Here is a 15,047-nt window from a genome sequence, read left to right as displayed (position 1 = left end):
TTCAAAAAAAAAACTGTTTTGACACTTTTAATTGATCCTGAACCAGAACAGTGTTTTTGGGAAAGAGTTATAGACTTCCATGACCTGTTGTTTAAAGATGAATTTGTGAAATCACCCCAGAATGGCTTAAGTCTAATTTTAAGTTTATGCCTCTTGGTTCTGAGCTTGCTTGACTAGAGAAAAAAGATTTAGCCTATCAACCCCTTTAATCAAGTATACATCTCAATTACCTCCTACTTGAATGTAAGTCTATGCAAACCATCCTAATCGATCACCATTTTAGCACTGGGAATAATGCGAATAAGTCTGCATTTCTCCAACTTCAAAGTCAATGTATTTTCCTGAAAGTGAGGTTTCCAGAACCAGTACACAAGGTGAAACCCAATCAGTGATTTATAGGAACTGGGACATAGCTTCAGAGGCTTTGTATTCAAACCTTTGAGATAAAGACCAATACTCTACTTGGCCTTTCAATTATTTATTGTACCTGTCCACAGTGTCTATCTGGATCGAAGCAAGTCCTTGAGACAGAAAACCAAGCCACCTTCGTTTGTGAATAGACTTTATTGGCTATTCCGTCTTGCAGCTCTTTCCAACCCAGTGAAACAGGTGCTCACCAAGCAATACCTGTAAAGGGACCCTGAATAAAGAGCAAATGTTCAAAGCATATTTAAAATTAAACTAAGATGTCATTTTGGGGGCTAATATCCTGCATTCCAACCCCTCAGAGCTTAGTTGCAGAAGGTACTCACTATACGTATATGTTTTGACAACTAATAGAATCCCTTCAGTGTGCAAGAAGGCCATTTGGTCCATCATGTCCAGACAGGCCCTCCCACCCAGCATCCCACCCAGACTCCACCATCCCCCACCCTTCTAACCCCACATTTCCCATGGCTAGTCCACCTAGCCTTCGCATCCCTGGACACTATGGGCTATTTAGCGTGGAGGACCCGGAGCACCCGAAGGAAACCTACACATATATGGGGAGAACGAACAACTCCACACAATTGAACCTGGATCCCTGGTGCTGTGAGGTGCTGTGAGGCTAACCACTGAGCCACCCATTTAATAGTCACCATCTATTATAAATAAAAGCATTCACGAACTTAGTAATGTGATTACCGGACTATAACAGATTATCTGCATTTCATTAAATTCAGACTTCTGATTACAATGTTTCCAAAACTAATCAAAGAAATAAAATGTCCTTTTTTCCTTCTGTGGTAACGTTATAATACAATCATTAACAGGCCTTGTATTGTCTATTCATTTAAAAAAACCTAAATTGTTTCACCTCAATGGCAAATCAGGCACTGTTACTCCTGGAATCATCACAAAAGCTAAAGATTTTTAAAAATAAGTAGGACTCCCCAATTTATTTACCTTTTAGACTCAGATTGACAGAAATTACAAACCAGGTTTCTGAACACAACAAGACTTAATATTTATGACACAACTACACACAATATCTTTTTCCTCAAGCTAGTGGAGTTCAAATCTAGAGGGCATAAGTTTAAGGTGAGAGGGGAAAGATTTTAAAGGGAGCAAAGGGGCAAACCTTTCACACAGAGGATGGTGCGTACATGGAATGAGCTGCCAGAGGAAGTGGTGGGGGCTGGAACAATTACAGTATTTAAAAGGCATCTGGTTAGGGATATGAAGAGAAAGTGTTTAGAGGGTATGGGTGAAATGCCTGGCAAATGGGACTATATTAATTTAGGATATCTGGTCAGCGGGAACAAGTTGAACCAAAGTGTCTGTTTCCATGTTGTATATCTCTCTGACTCCATGACAACTTGCTGCAAGATACTTTGACACATGGTAACATTGGAGGTACTTTCATGAGGCACTGGAGTCCAGTCAGTCAGCCTAAGAGCTGATAAAGAACATGCTACCTCTTCCAAGGAAGGTCCGCCAAACTATGCACCAGTAGCAAAGCATTCAGAGCACCTTCCCCTAGATTCAAGCCCTTTATGAACTGTTGGCATATAACCCCACCAATTAAAAGTGATCAGTGACAAACACACTCACCTCCCCCCACCAGCCCACACCAATTATCAGTTAGAAAATTAATTAATGCCTTCAGTCCAGTATTTATCCATTTCTTTTTGGGGTCAGTTAGCTAAGTTGGCTGGTTTGCATTGTAATGCCAACAGTGGTGACTCGATTCTAGCACTGACTGAGGTTAACATTCTCCTTCCCAATTGCTCTGTTTACCTGAGGCAGAGTGATGCTCAGGTTAAACCACCAACTGTTGTCCCTCTCTAATGAGAAAGAAGCCCCATGGTCCGCAAGGACTATGGCAACTTTACCTTTTATCCATTTATCCATGACCTTGTTTATTATCACATTTTTCTCTTTATAATGTGTTATTTTAGAGTGACTACAAACTTCAGGATGGAAATTCTAGTTTTTCTTCATCCATGACTTCAAGTCCATTGCGTCAACCTAATTGAAGTCTCGTGTTAATGAGTGATTTACTTTCAGGTGTGATGGTGTTGATTTTATTTTAAACATACCTAACATTTCGTCAGAGAAAGTTGGTTACGTCCCTTTGACACTGCTATAGTAGAATAACTTAAGTGTTTGGCTCTGTACTGATTATTAGAGAGTTGAATATAATCACTAGGTGGCACCAAATGTCTGAATTAAGTGCTGTTTATTTTTACCATCGAAGCCAGATCCAATCTCTGTGACTACTTAAACGTTCTGCTGTATGCAGTTTGCTGATCTCAGCACCAGCAGCAGGCTGGACATTAAAATTGGTCTCAGCACCCCTGGATGCAACTTGGGGAGGGGAGGGCAAATAAATCAGGCAGGGTTCCTGCCTCCAGTCATTACTAAGTAATCAATGTCTGTTTGAAAGTAAGTGCATGTGAATGGCAAGTGCGAATGGGATAATGGTTGGCCGTATTTGGTGACTCTCAGTCTTCAACTCCACATGTGGCCACTTATGCTGCCCTGAAGCATATCCCTGCAATACATTCCCTTTCAGAAACGGTGGGGGAAAAGAAACCTCGATAATGATCGAGATTCAGAGCATGACGCAGCACATAAAAAGTTCTTTTGACTCATTGTGCCAGCGCCAAGTGTCTAAAAAAGTGACCAATTAGTCCCATTTCCAAAAGCAATCTTGTTCATTTCACTTTTGCTTGTAAATTATGCACCATTAAAACTGAATGATAATTACTAAATTGTGATATGAAACTAGAAAATATGCCACACAGAGCATGCACTTATTTATCAGTGGAATCTAATATGGCTTAAATGAAAGACTGCACCTTTCAAACATGATTCAGAGATGCTGGTGTTGGACTGGGGTGTACAAAGTTAAAAATCACACAACACCAGGTTATAGTCCACCAGGTTTAATTGGAAGCACTCTAGGAGCGTCGCTCCGAAAGCTAGTGTGCTTCCAATTAAACCTTTCAAACATATTTGTAATGCTTAATAAAATCCACAGCTCTGTCACTTTGCTAAGTTTCTTTCTTCCTGACTCATGAATACACCATGAGTAAACCCTGTTCTATCCAAATGTCCAATTCTCAAGCAGCACTCGCTAGATTAGAGGTTCTGTAACTTTCTCATTTGCTAACGATTTAGATAGTAGGGTAGATAAGTTAGTTCAGTTGGCTGGATGGATAGTTTATTATACAGAATAATGCCAACAGTGTGGCTTCAATTCTTGCACGAGCTGAGTTTACCATTAAGGACGCTCCTTCTCAACCTTTCCCCTTGCCTAAGGTGTGGTGACCTTCAGATTAAACCACTACTAGTTGTCTCTCTGCCTCTAATGCTGTTGTAGCCCTGTGATCAGGTAGCAACTTTACCCTAATCATTACTTAGCTAGTATAAAAAGACCCACCTTACCACTGACTGGTCTCACTCACTTTTGCTTTCTACACTGAAGAAATTCAGCAAAATTGATGGGAACTTATGAATATTTGCTGCTTTTTCACAATCAAATGTAATAAATCTATGTGCATTATGTATTTCAATTAGATGTAAGTAACTTATTAGTTCATGCCAGAAGCAAAAGTTGACAATTTTCATATTATAAAGCTGAAAGGGAACCATGCTTGTTTAATGCTCTGTCTAAAATGTGCTATGAAATCATCACAACAATATTTTCTGAGAAACCATACTCACCTTACAGCTATATTAAACAAATTGGAGAATAACATAAACATTGCTTAGAGAAGTACACTGTTGTGGCTCACACTATGATGACCCATAGAGTCATAGAGATGTATAGCATGGAAACAGACCCTTCGGTCCAATTCGTCCATACAGACCAGATATCCTAACCTAATCTCGTCCCATTTGCCAGCACTTGGCTATATTCCTCCAAACCCTTCCTATTCAAATACCCATCCAGATGCCTTTTAGATGCTGTAATTGTACCAGCATCCACCACTTCATCTGGCAACTCATTCCATACAAGCACGACCGACTGTGTGTAAATGTTGCCCTTTAGGTCTCTTTTATATCTTTCCCTTCTCACCCTAAACCTATGCCCTCTAGTTCTGGACTCCGCCACCCCAGAGAAAGGACCTTGTCTATTTACCCTATCCTTGCTGCTCATGATTTTATAAAGGTCTTTAAGCTCACCCCTCAGCCTCCGACGCTCCAGGGAAAACAGTCCCAGCCTATTCAGCCTCTCCCTGTAGCTCAAATCCTCCAACCCTGGCAACATCCTTGTAAATCTTTTTGGAACCCTTTAAGTGTCACAGCATCCTTCCGATAGGAAGGAGACCAAAATTGCACACAATATTCCAAAAGTGGCCCAACCAATGTCCTGTACAGCCACAACATGACCTCCCAACTCCTGTACTCAATACTCTGACCAATAAAGGAAAGCATACCAAACGCCTTCTTTACTATCCTAGCTACCTGACTCAATTTCAAGGAACTATGAACCTGCATTGCAAGGTCTCTTTGTTCAGCAACATGTCCTAGGACCTTACCATAAAGTGTTTAGTCCTGCTCTGATATGCTTTCCCAAAATTCATGTTGCACAAGTGGGAGCTGAGTGACATTCTTTGAGCAGTGCAGATGAGGGTTCTGGCCTGTTGTCTCACATGGCCGCAGCCATGACATTGCACATTGGTGAGTTGCATTTGGATGCCTGCAGGATCAGCTAAGGAACCGGCAGTAGACAAAGGGCCACACTTTGAGAATGACTATGCTCGATAGCAGTGAGGGGCAGAAGCCCTGGCTTGTTGCCAGCAACATGGCCTGTGGATCTGGAAGCCAAATGCAGTATCACTTCTGCTCCCATAGTTTAGGGAAGCTCACTCAGAAAGGGTAATGCATCAAAACAGGAGTCCTCTATTCTGTACAGCACAGTACAAATTGGATGGCAATAATATTCAAAATTCCACTGGGAGGGCTTCCTGCTTGCCCTTAAAACAGCAAGAATCCAATGATCAACATAGCTACTTACTCTTTGACAGGTGAGGAATTTTTTTTGTTTAGAATAGAGTTTTTTTCCCTTATTGGCCCTGGGAACAGAATGACCTACTTTGCGTTCTCCAAAAAAACCATCTCCCCAAACTCTAAATCAAATTACTAGATCCACCCCCAACCCCTGCAAACCACACCCCCTCCCGCCCCCACCAATCCCGCCCCGGACTCTGCCACTAATTTCCTGATTTCTTTGCAGGGAGTTGACTGACATTGCTGCACTGTAGCATTTCTCAAGTTGTTTACATTTTGTTTAAATTCCAAACGCTGATCTGGGGAACTTGCTGAGAGACAGCACTGCACACTGTTGTGGTCTTTGACCTTTCAGCCAGAAGGTTATGGATTTACTTGAATCAGACGCAAATGCAAATGTAGGCAGCTGCAGGAGTGCTGTATTGTTGGCAGTGATATTTTTAATAAGAGATGTTAAACTCCAACCATATTGGGCCTCTGAGATGGGCATAGTACCTTTCTGCCTGGCCAAACTTAATCTCTCAAGCAACATCAACCACAAATGATCGAACCATTATCAGATTGATGCTTATGGGGTCTTGTGTATAATTTGGCTGCAATATTTCCTAAATTACCACAATGAAAATATGAAGTGAAAAACCAAGTGCAGGATTAGATAGAATAAATGCAGCAAAGACATTCTTGATGACTGGGATTGCAGGACTATGGGTCACAGTCTAAGGATACAGGGTGGATCATTTAGGACTGAGATGAGGAGAAATTTCTTCACCCAGAGAGTGAGGAGCCTGTGAAATTCTCTGCCACAGAAACTGGTTGAGGCCAAAGCATTGAATGTTTTCAACAAGGAGTTAGATATGGTTTTTAGGGCTACAGGGATTAAAGGCTGTGGGGAGAAAGCAGGAACAGAGGACTGAGTAGGATGAACAGCCATGATCAGATTGAAAGGGCCAAATGACCAACTCTTGCTCCTCTTTTATATGTTTCTATGTAAATGAATAGATAGAGAGAGGGAAGAAATGAAAAGAAAGAATGGGAGATGAGACAAAGCGAAAAGGACAGACTGAAACGAGAGATAAGAAAAGCAGAAAGAAACAAAGGTGGGCTTAAGGAGAAGAGGGAATGAGAAACAGAGAAGACAGTGTGGGAAATGTACTTACTTTGTTATAAGGCAATGTAAGAACCGTGATGATTCTTATAGGTTTAAGTTCACTGACACAACGACCTCCTCTGCTCTATTCACTGATCTGTAAGTAAAAATTAATTACTGTTATAGAATGTGAAACAGTCGAAGCCATTAATATACAGAGCTGAGCATTTTCTAAATGGACTTCAAACTGAGTGTGATAATTCACTATGCAGCAGGAAGTGGAACCTTTAAGTAGATGTGGAAGCGGAGACAATTTAAATTTAAAAACTAGGCTGTTGCCAGGCCTCACAGATCACTGACATTAAATATCTGGGCCTTGAGTGTCAATATTTTGTGCCATAGTCATTTTATGTGTCATAGAATTTTGATGTTAAACATAATAAGTTTGAATGAATGACCTTTTAACTTATTTTACATTGACCTGGTCCCTTCATTCACTCTTGTTTGATACAACACAGTATATAGTTACAAACTAGGCCTGTGGGGAATGTGATTCTTAATTTGCCCTTTCAAGTTTCATTATTCATTTTCTCAACATGCACAGTGAGTGATTGCTGCTTAACCTAAACCATGTTGAACCAGAAGATTTTACAACCTCGTACATTTGTACAGTTTTAAGTCCTAATGGGATGTGTCTGCTCGCCAGCTGAAGGCACTGACTTGCTGAGGTAAGGATACACAAGACGTTGATTTTCCTTCAAGTGTGAATTCTACATGTAGGAGCCCAATCCAGGGGCCCAAGTGGGTTCATATAACACCCTGATTGAAACAAGGCCTCAGATTGTGCGTTGTGCTGTGATTATAGGCTTAACTCCGAGGCTCAATGCAATCTGACTAATCTCAAACTTGATTTTGACCAAATTAATCAGTGGACTTTGATAGCCATACATTGAAACAAACATGTCCCATTTTCATTAGTTCAACAATATTGAATATTGAGTATCTGACAAAACAAAAATCACAAGATAGCATTTGGACACACAATGCATGTTCTTGAAGCAGATACATACATATTGCTTTCTTGGTCTTAGCTTTAGTAACATCTTTATCTTCGTTTCAGAAAAAGGTTTGAACTCATAAGCTAGACTATCATTCCAGTAAAATAAAGAGCCCGTGCGCTGACCCTACAGAAGAGGCAGAGTTCTCCCAATATCTTTCCCACTCCTTCTTCAACCATCAGAAATGAAATCTCAAGTCAACATTGTGTTGCCTACAAGGCAACAGTTAGCATACTCCAAAATCAACTCACCTCGTAATTCATTTAGATGCAGCAGAGAAACATGGGACAAATGCAAGAACAGTATTTTCACCCCAACCACCTGATCAAGGAGCGGTGCTCTGAAAGCTAGTGCTTCCAATTAAACCTGTTGGACTATAACCTGGTGTTGTGTGATTTATAACTTTGTTCACCCCAACCTGTATCACTCCTACATTGTTTTGAGTTTGGCTATGAAACTGGATTTGCTAAATTTAGCTCAGTTCACAACCATCAAATCAGATGTTACAGGTCTTATCTGTCTGCACTTGGATTGACATTGGCTCACATTACTCAACAAACATCACCCAGATTATAAACTGTGATTGTTCTTGAACCCTGACTGTCAGAAACCTCACTTCTGGCCAGGGCTTCACATTAGGTTAAAAATTACACAAGTGCACCTTCATTGGGTAGCTAGCTCAAACAGAAAAAATATTACTCACCTACCACAAATGATTAGCTAGCACATCCTGAGCAGCTCAGTAAGACTTTATTACATTAATCATGTAACATTTTGACAAACTGCAGCTTTCAGAATGATAGGATATTCTGTTGCTGTAAATATTTCACATAACTTAATTACCATCAGATTTTGTTTGTTGCGAGCTACCTGACAAAGGAGCAGCACTTCAAAAGCTTGTACTTCCAAATAAACCTGTTGGACTATAACTTGGTGTTGTGTGATTTTTAACTTGGACCACTGCAGTCCACCACCTGCACCTCCCCATCATGGTTAACATTAGGTGTATAAAAGAGGAGCAGCCATGATAGCCCCTCTTGTTCAACATTGTGTGGCATGGTGGCTCCGTGGTTAACACTGCTGCCTCACAGCTCCAGGGTCCCAGGTTCAATTCCAGCCTTGGGTGACTGTCTGTGTGGAGTTTGCACCTTTTCCCTGTTTCTGTGTGGGTTTGCTCTGGTTTCCTCCCACAGTCCAAAGATGTGCGGGTCAGGTAAATTGGCCATGTTAAATTGCCCATAATGTTAGGCGTATTAGTCAGAGGGGAATGGGTCTGGGTGGGTTACTCTTCGGAAGGTCGGTGTGGACTTGTTGTGCCGAAGGGCCTGTTTCCACACTGTAGGGAATCTAATCATTAACACAGAGATTCAGAACATTGAGGTTAATGGACCTTTCAAAGAAAATTTGACTATCGATGGGGAGAAAAACATTTTCACCAACAATGCTCGAACAGTAGCAGAGAAGGTGTTATATCACCTTCTGCTGGTGGTGCTGTGCAGTTGTAGGCAGTTTGATTGAATCAGCGTCTTCTTTGTAGGATTAAAATTCAGTTGAGCTCCTTTACTTCTGTTTTGTATAAGTTTGTGAGCAACTGATCTACCTCCACAACCAAATTGCAGTGAGAAGTTAAAATGGTGATCTGAAAGCCAAAATCCTTCACATTGAAGTACTTGTGCCCTGTGCTCACTGTATAGAGTGGAATAAATTCCCCTTGTGTCTGAATTATTTTCATGTGCTTCTTGAGAGGTGCCAAGGGCAATTGTAAACAATATTTTAAAAATGCACTGATCTTTCTTTTACTTGAGTTAAATTCAAAATAGATGGCAAATAGGGGGCAGAGGGAGAGATAAAGCCTATATGACAGGGCCTTTCACAACAAACAAAATCTGATGGTAATTAAGTTATGTCAAATATTTACAGCAACAGAATACCCTATCATTCTGAAAGCTGCAGTTTGTCAAAAGATTAGATGATTAATATAATAAAGTCTGACTGAGCTGTTCAGGGTGTGCTAGCTAATCATTTGTGGTGGATGAGTAATATTTTTTCTGTTTGAGTATTTGTTACAGCTGATTGCTTCTTGGCAGTGGTGTGTTTTGTGGCAGATGTGAATGACATAATGTTCTGACTCTCTGTGGCTGCATCAGGTGCACATCCAAAATCCATGAGAATCTAATCACATCGCACATGAAAGCATCTTGGTCTTTTTCCAGGAGCTCTGGCCTGGAAATCTTAGTAGAGGAAGCAAAATAATTTTTTAAAAATGTAAATATGGTGGCTGGGGTGAGAAAGGGAGAGAAGGAAAGTCGGTAATATAGTGAGTTAGATATTGAGCTTTAAACCATATGTCATGGGGCTTTACTGAAGCTCAAAGTAAAGGGCTTCTTGGAAAAACAGGTTTAGTTTGGTGGAAGAATGCTTGGTTTTAAGTTAAAACATTGTGGATTCTAACTTGTCACAGACCTTAGCCAATTAGCCTAAGCTGACAGGTCAGTCCAGTACTGAGAGTGTGCTGCACAATTCGAAACGTTGCCTTTGAATAGGGCATCCAAAGTGAAGCCCATTTTCCCATCACAGGTGGATGTAAGTGAAATATTTTGAAGCACAGCAGGGAAGTTCTTCTCTATCTAGATTAGAGTGATGCTGGAAAAGCACAGCAGGTCAGGCAGCATCCGAGGAACATGAAAATCGACGTTTCAGGCAAAAGCCCTTCATCAGGGCTCTATTCCTGATGAAGCACTTTTGCCCGAAACGTCGATTTTCCTGCTCCTTGGATGCTGCCTGACCTGCTGTGCTTTTCCAGCACCACTCTAATCTAGACTCTGGTTTCCTTCTTTTTACCTAGTAAATTCTTTTCTATGTCCAGACCAGTATTTATCGCTTAATCAACAAAATCCAAAATACATTAATTGGTCATTCATCTCATTTGTGGTTTTGACAAATAAGTAGTCACAGAAGATCTAGGATGGCTGACATGAGAAAAATAGAAACTTTCAACAGTGGTAGATACTCTTTTTTTATTTGTTATGGGATACGAGTGTTGTCTAATCACCCAACTTTTATAAACTGCTGAAGTCCATCAGTTGCAAACTCATCAAAATGTTCTTAGAAAGAAATGTGCAGGATTTTGACCCAGTGACAGTCATGGCAATATAGTAATAAGTCAGCAACAACAGATGGTCTGTGAATTAAATGGGTACTTGTAGGTGGCAGTAATCTCAATCGTCCATTGCCTTTTTCTTTCAATGTGATAGAGCTTGTTGGTCTGGAAAGTGTTTTGAAAGAATAGTCTTAATCTCTAACCTACACCTGTAGTCACCATATGTCTGCTTAAAGGAAGATGGTAGTATAGTGGATTTGTAATCCAGAGCCATAGGCTAATGGTCTCGGAACATTGAACCCCACCATAGCAGATGGCAAAACTTAATTTTAAAAAATCTCGAATCAAAAGAAGCCAGTCAAGTGGCGACCATTGTTGACTTTTGTAACAATCCATCCGCTATGCAAATGTTGTTTAAGGAAGGAAATTTGCCATTGTTACATGTGACTCTACATGTAACAGCCCTTTTTAATGGCCTAAAAAACCAATCAGTTCAAGGACAGTGAGAGAGGAGCGATATTTGTCAGCTTTGCTCTCATCACATGTAAGTGAATATTACTGATCCAGCTGAGTTTCTAAGCTGAGGCACAACAATTTGGATTTTGCACTTAGCCATGAATTGTTTGATGCAGACTCTGGTTATCCATTCTCCTCATTAACATATTTGTACTTGATGAACTCAGGTAAATGAAATGTTAATGCCACATGAAAAATATGGGTACAGTTGCTGGGATCAACCTCAATCCAGAAAAATGAATAATTTGTGCAAAGATGCACTTTCGATCCTTTCTGTGTAAGCTTGTCAGCTCCTGCATATTGTGCTTTCCAGCTGGGAAAGCAAGCTTACTAACCATCCTGCACATGAAGTGTCTCACCAGCTTACCTGAGGACCTACCTAGACATACCTTTCTAGACATTTCTCTTGTCATAAAGAAATGGTCTAAACAGAGGCCTGCTATTGCAATATTATGCCAATCGGCAACGGTCTCTAATTAACTATAGGCCCTACAGTTTCATCAGAGGATATTCAGCTATGTTTCTTGCCCCAAGTTTAATCCAGAGAAGGGACCCAACTGAGCTGATTACCTCTGAGCTGGCAGAGGGTGCTGTTGAAAGCCATGTTGTGTGTCCTTTGAAGGCGCACAGTCTTCAGTCCCAGATGTAGTGCAGGCACTGAAGAAGGGTTATGCCTGAAACATCGACTCTCTTGCTCCTCAGATGCTGCCTGCCCTGCTGTGCCTTTTCCAGTACCACACGTTTTCCACTCTGACTCTCCAGCATCTGCAGTCCTCATTATCTCCTAGTGCAGGCAAGGACGTGTTCACGATATATCTTCTTCCTAACTGATGATCATGAGTGCCATTAATGCCTGCAGAAGAGAAGAGCATGAATTGGTGCCGAAGGAGAGAATTTTGTGTTAAGGCTCATGTTCATCTGAGAAGAGCAGAAGACAATATTCCTGACTGAATTGGTAGCCCACTGGTGTGTCCCCATCAGCGCAGGAATAGTATCCTCAGACTAGTTTCATAATCCTAAAACAAGAAAGGAACTTGATCTCTGCTAATCCCCACTGGTCTTGGCTCTCTAAGCATGATTATGGGCTAGTTTCTTTCTCCAATTAAATAAAGAGGTGGCTTCAGTATGATGGAAATGGGCACAGGAGCAGCTTATGATCATTCATAAACCGTGAGAAGCGGTGAGGTATCCTCAGTGGCTGAGTAGAAAGTGCAGAGAGTAGGAGGGGTCGGTGTTTGAGAGGATGTGGTGATATGAGCCCTTCAATGGACATGATGTATGTGATGCTAAGGTTTGCAGTCTATCATCCTGGTGAGAGGTGTTTGCAGTGGCAGAGTGGCACAGTGTGAGGCTCTGTGAGTGCAAAGTAGTAGAGAGAGTAAGTGCTATTTACTCTTTTGGAGTATGGTAAATCATTGGCTTATTTTTTCCTGCACTGGTCCAATCCCTGTTCATTGAAGCCCTTACCCAAGGTGCGCTGTCTGCTCAGGCTGGAGGGGTTTGCTGAAATGGCCTTCTTATCTGTCTGGCTGGGAATAGGAATGACCTTCTCTCAGGGCCTCTGGCGAACAGCATTTGGAAGGCATTGTCCCTCACCCCGGGAGCCAATGGTGCCTTCTTGGGAGTTTTTGGGTGACCATCTAAAGAGTTGTCCAACTGGCCTTTAATTATGACACAGGAGTGTTTGACCTCAGAAAGTCTCACTATGCGAAACGCCAAATAACCCCTGCATCAATTGGTTTGCGTAGGCAACAAAATGAGACACACGTGACCAAGCGACATTGCTCACCTTGAACCATGGTGTACATTACCACACGCTCACTGCCCATACTTCAAATTCAAATGGGAAATTTCCACCCTGTTCTCATCTCTTTATTAAGCTGGTCATTAATGAGTGAAAACACTTTAACAGTCCTTTCTCCACTTTAAAGAGAAGGGCTCGGATCTCCTCTGCAAGATGTCTTTTGCACAGCTGTTAAAAGCAGGCTGTATGGTACCGGGTGATTTTCTGAGAGAAAGAGAATATAAAAAAATACAAGCATGTATTTCTTGTCACTCTTTTATTTTTGCTGGCATGCAATTGTAAGCGAGTGAATTACCTCCCATAGAACCCAAGCCAAATAAAAGCTGCAAAGGAAAAAAAACAGTTCTCTCCTTCGGCTCTGATCCAGGTTTCCATTGTGCTAAAGAAAATAAATCCAAGCTGGAACTCAGCAAAGCTCACTGCTAGTTGGCCGCCCAAATTTTAAAAAAAAGTTTGTCCTAATGCTCATTCCCCTGTTTTGCCCTAAAGGGCTTCTCTCTGGTTTCCTTTTAACAAGGTTCTGTTTCCCTCACCGGTGCACTGGCTACTTTCAGCCTTCAGAATCTCTCCCAGGATAGAGTTCTTTGTGGCTGAACTTAGAAACAAGTCCCAGAATCCAAACACCGATACTGTCCTCCCTGGATGGTCAGACGCACATATACTCCCAAGTGGGAGCTGGATTGGGATTTTGAACAGGAGTCCTGGATGTGTTTCCCCTTCCTTAAGTTGGTGACGCAGCAATAATTGTATTCCTCAGAAAAACATTTTCTTGCTACCAGAGTCATTAACATCGTCCCCTTACCTTTTGCAGTCTTACCTCTGGAACTGGGGCTGCCCCCAGCAATATTTGTACCGAAAACACAATATTAAAGTGAATGAGAAGCTGTCCTTTATCATGTTGTAATGACTAGTGCAATTTTTTACACTGGAGCTGGTAGCTAGTACTTTAATATTTTACGTCAAAAATTGTCACTACACCCTAAAATTTGACTCTCCCCATCAATTTTCATGTCTTCTTACTTCTGGCACATTGTTTTGCCTACATTGTTAACACATCTCTGCATGTTTCAGTGTGGAGGGATAGAAATATTTTTCAGAATTTCACAGGCCCCAGGGACAGAAAGAAAGAAAGCATCACTTGTCCTGGTTAAATTTGAAGTGTTGTCAGCTTCAGAGAGATGTAACAATTTTAAGTGGGCGAAATTGTCTTTTACTAAAGAATAAAGTGACTAGTTCCAATGGTCTTCATTGCCTACTGAAGTAAATTCTGAAATTGAATAATGGCCATTTAATATGTACATCCCAGAGATGAGAACACTTTTAGTGCTCTCTTATGTTTGCAATTGATATGGTGTTGAAGAAAAAATAAATAAATTTAGTTTGGACATTCTTCAACAATCTGCAATGATTTTCAGCATTTGAGAAGTTAAAATGTGCTCTTTGTATAACGGGTCATTTTTTCTGAAAACAAATACTTTTAGCTTGAATGTGGTTGACTTCAATGATTCGAGAGTGTGGTGCTGGAAAAGCACAGCAGGTTAGGCAGCATCTGAGGAGCAGGAGAATCGACGTTTCAGGCATAAGCCCTTCATCAGGAATCATCTCCAGCATCTGCGGTCCTCACTTTCTCCTGACTTCATTGATTCCTTGATTGCACCTGATTGATTGACATTGCTGTCAATCACGAGAGGATTCTATCATCAGAAAAAAATGACCCCATTTCAGGCGGGCAATTTCACATACTTCCTTAGCACATTCCTTTCCATTTTTGGAGACCCAATGCAACCAATTCCCTTCCCAACTCCAAAACCTTTCTGCATAGACAGAGAAAGACTGGAAACCTATGAAGGTGGAGAAGAAAGCTGCCGAAGAAGGAAGGGAAGAGAGGAGGTGTAAGAGAGCTGAAACAAGAAAATACAAATGAGGGAAGAACAGAGGTAAAGATAGCAAATGTGAAAGAGAAGAGAAAGTGAAATGGAATGGGTGAACAGGAGTGTAGAGTTGTTTTGATGATTTAGTAGCACCAACGTGAGCCAGCAG

General features: G+C 41.2%; 1 long non-coding RNA gene across 1 annotated transcript in view; it reads right to left on the bottom strand.

Moving 5' to 3' along the window:
* Positions 1–13,197, bottom strand: part of LOC148147584 (uncharacterized) — a 32,674-nt gene extending 19,477 nt beyond the window's left edge. Inside the window, exons 1-3 of the long non-coding RNA XR_015759683.1 lie at positions 12,993–13,197; positions 11,774–12,056; positions 6,600–6,686 (exon numbers count right to left, since the gene is read on the bottom strand). This is a non-coding gene — a long non-coding RNA (uncharacterized LOC148147584). The remainder of the gene's footprint in view (positions 1–6,599; positions 6,687–11,773; positions 12,057–12,992) is intronic.
* Between the last annotated feature and the right edge of the window lie 1,850 nt (positions 13,198–15,047).

This window comes from Chiloscyllium plagiosum, unplaced genomic scaffold (assembly GCF_037043375.1).
Source record: "Chiloscyllium plagiosum isolate Xiang-an unplaced genomic scaffold, Cpla_swu_hap1 HiC_scaffold_16, whole genome shotgun sequence".
Classification (NCBI taxonomy): Eukaryota; Metazoa; Chordata; class Chondrichthyes; order Orectolobiformes; family Hemiscylliidae; genus Chiloscyllium; species Chiloscyllium plagiosum.
This window is presented reverse-complemented; position numbering and strand designations above follow the sequence as displayed.